General features: G+C 39.0%; 1 pseudogene; it reads right to left on the minus strand.

Annotated features, from left to right (window-relative positions):
• Positions 1–2109: 2109 nt before the first annotated feature.
• Positions 2110–3728, minus strand: part of LOC102858365 — a 4348-nt pseudogene continuing 2729 nt past the window's right edge.

Raw genomic sequence — 3728 nt, forward strand, 5'->3', positions numbered from 1 at the left:
CCTCACCAAATAGAGTACACAGGAATCAGATTTAGTACATCTGTGGGAAAAATAGTTGAAGAAATTAATTATTTGTTGTGAAAACAAGGCCAGGTACTGACTGACAAACAGATTATCAACTACTCTGATCCAAGTTAAAATTAAAGCTAAAGAAAATTAAAACAAATCCAGAAGATCCAAAATATGATCTTGAGTCTATCTCACCTGAATTTGAAAAAACATCCTAAGAATAGGTTTGAGGGATTGAACACTAAAGAACAAGGTCAGATGAGTTGGGATGATATCAAGACTATCATTCATGAAGAAAGCAAATGGTCATTGTAAAGAAAGAGAAGGAAGAAAAGACCAAAATGGGTATCAGATGAGACTCTAAATATTGCACTAAAGCTAAAACAAGTGGAAGAAATGAGGAAGTTAAAGAGTTGAACAAGAGATTTCAAAGAGCAGCTCATGAAGACAAAGCAATGTATGATAACAAAGTTTGCAAAGAGCTGGAGTCAGAAAAGAAAAAGAGATGAACTTGTTCAGCATTTCTCAAGGTGAAGGACAAATTCAAGCCTCAAGTTGAAATACTTAAAGATACTATGGGTAGAATATTAAATGAACCAGGAAGCATCAGAAGAAGATGAAAGGAATACACAGTGTCACTGTATCAAAAATGATTGGTTTTTATAGAACCACTTCAAGAAGTAACATATGATCAAGGATCAATGGTAATAATGGAGGAAGTTCAAGCTGCTCTGAAGGAACTGGCAGAAAATTAGATCCCAAGAATTGATGGAATACCACTTGACATATTTCAACAGGCACATCCCTGGATGTGCTGGCCAGGTTGTGCCAGAAGTCTGAAGGACAGCTACCTGGCCAACTGGCTGGAAAATTTTCATGTTTACTGTTATTCCTCAAAAAGATAATTAAACAGAATATAAAAAATATCAATTAATATCACATGTTGTTATTTGCTGTTATGTGCTGTCAAGTTACCTACAATTCATAGTGATTCTGTGTACGACAGCCCTGAACCCTGTTCTATCCAGAGCCAACATTATTGTCTCTGATACATTTAACCCTCATTACCCTAGTTACCTAGTTAATTCATCTCATTGAGGGTCTTCCTCATTTGCACTATGCCTCCACCCTCCCAAGCATGATGTTCTTCTCCAAAGATTGGTTCCTCCTGGCAACATACCCAAAGTATGTCAGACGGAGCTTCAGAATCCTTGCCTCCAAGGAGCAGCCTCCTTTCACCCTTTCCAAGATAAACCTGTTAGTTTAATACTATTCTCCAGCACCACAGCTCAAAGGCATCAATTCTTCTTCTATCATGCCTAATCATTGTCCAGCTTTCTGATGCATATCATGATAGCACATAATTGGAAAGACCATGGACTGGATCAGGCACAGCTTAGTCTCCAGACTGATACCATAGTACTTCAGCACTCTGGAGAGGTGCCTGACAGCAGACTTTCCCAATGCAATTCGTTTTTAGATTTTCTGACTGCTGGTAATAAGAGTGTTGACTATGGAGCCAAGCAAAGTAAAGCTGTTAACAATCACAATCTCTTTGCCCTCTATCATGATGATGTCAATCAGCCCAGTGGTGAGAATCTTTGTTTTCTTGATGTTGAGTTGAAATTCATATTGAAGGCTGTAGTCCTTGACCTTTTGCAGCAAGTGCTTCAGGTCCTTCTCAATTTCAGCAAGCAAAGTTGTGCCATCTGTATAACACAGATTTGTTGATGAGTCTACCTCCAATCCTGATGCCACATTCGTCCTTATAGAGCCCAGCTTCCCAGTGCAAACTCTGTCATTTGTCTGAAAATAACAATCTTTCCATTCTCTGTCCTTTCTGAGAATGTTCTAGTAACTCTCAAGACACATTTATTACATGGCCATAATTGTTCAATTAAACGTTCTTCTTCTACAACTAACTTAAGGCATAAAAATATTTATTTATACTTATTCAGAACAGAACTCATCAATTTTCTCCATTTTCCATCGGGGGCGGATCCAGCTGAACAGATTAGCTCATTTCCTGTTTTGGCTTCTCTGCATTAATGACTACAGAAAATCCTTTTCTGTTTTCATCTTGACTTCAACATGATGGTATCAATATCCTTTTCTTCCTCTGAATCCTGAACTGTTATCCAACATTGACCTTTTACATTAAAAAAGAACTATTTCAAAGTTTTGCAGTTTCCTTCCTTCAAACATTGTTGAGATTTTCCTTCCTGTAGCACAGAGTTCTACTGCAACAGACATAAGCCCAGGTCCTCCTTGACAACTGCACACGTGCTGTCCTCTGGCTTGTCCTCATAGCAGTCAGGTATTATGGCAACCCTCGCTGTCTCCGGCCTTCTGGTCACTGCAAGGAGCCATATATATCTTCTTGAGGTGGTTTTAATATAAAAACATAGCAAGAGTGTTTGGACCACGGGGATGATATTGATGTTGGTTCCCACTCTCGTCCATTTTTCTTGATGTCACTGAATCTCACAAGTCTAGGTTGCTTCCTTACCACCCAAGTCCACTTGTTGAGATTTAGGTGTATTCCCTATAAGATAAAGCATGTACATTTCTTGCCAGTGATTAGGCAGTCAAGCCCCACCTCTACTCCTCCTCCTGACATTCATCTTGATTGGCCCCAATATGGCTATTTTTCCCTTTTGTTTTTCTGCAGTTGACCTCTGTCCTAATCTTCCCTCCACACAAACCCACCTAACTAATTTGTCCCTAACATTCCCTAATCCACATATTAATTGGTAAAGTTACATCAGTTCTTGTATTGCTCTGAATGTTAAATCTCCTGACCTGAAAGTTTCCTTACTTGCAAAACAGAATTACTGCATGGCTCTCTGAGGCACCCTAAAGACTGTGAGACCAAGTACATAAAACACACAGCAGATTCCTTTTCTTCCTATCTTTATTCTATCTCTCTTCATCTTTTTCCATTGGAATTGTATAGCTATGGAGTTATAAATTAATAATTAAGAAAGCCTTCCAAGGAAGAAAGGAAGAAAATCTATTCCTGTGCAATTTACTGTCTCAGAAGATATCTGGAGAGTCAGCTATAACTCAACATTATATAAAACAGCAACAACCGTATACACACAGAGAGAAAGATATGTGTGTGAACATATGAATAGACACATATGTATATAAACATACACAGACAGACATGTATATATACTAAAAACCAACTCAAACTCAAGTTTACTGAGTATATACTTTGTTAGTTGTCATGTGTCTTTTTGCTGACTACAACTAATAGCTGCCTTATGAACAGCCAATTGGAGCCTTACATTATCATGCACAATCCATCCTTGTGTTCTCCATTAAGCTCAATCTCATTGTTACAGTTTACTGTGCCAATCTATCTTGTTGAGAGTCATCTTCTTTTCCTCTGACACAATCCTGCTTGCCGAAACTGAGGAGGACCTCATGCACTTGCTGCAGAGTGTCAAGGACTGCAGCCTTCAGTATGGACTGACACTCAATGTCAAGAAGAAGACAAAGATTCTCACCACTGGACTGATTGGTAGCATCAGGATGGATGGTGAGGAGATTGAGATTGTTCACACCTTCAGTTTGCTTGGCTCCACAGTCAACACTCTTGGCACCAGCAGCCAGGAAATTAAAAAAAAAAGTATTGCAGTGGGAAAGTCTGCTGTTAGGGATCTCTCTAAAGTACTCAAGAGCAACGGTGTCTCTCTGGAGATTAAGGTGTG

This window comes from Elephantulus edwardii, unplaced genomic scaffold (genome assembly GCF_000299155.1).
Source record: "Elephantulus edwardii isolate Elephantulus edwardi_28Jun2011 unplaced genomic scaffold, EleEdw1.0 scaffold00092, whole genome shotgun sequence".
NCBI lineage: Eukaryota > Metazoa > Chordata > Mammalia > Macroscelidea > Macroscelididae > Elephantulus > Elephantulus edwardii.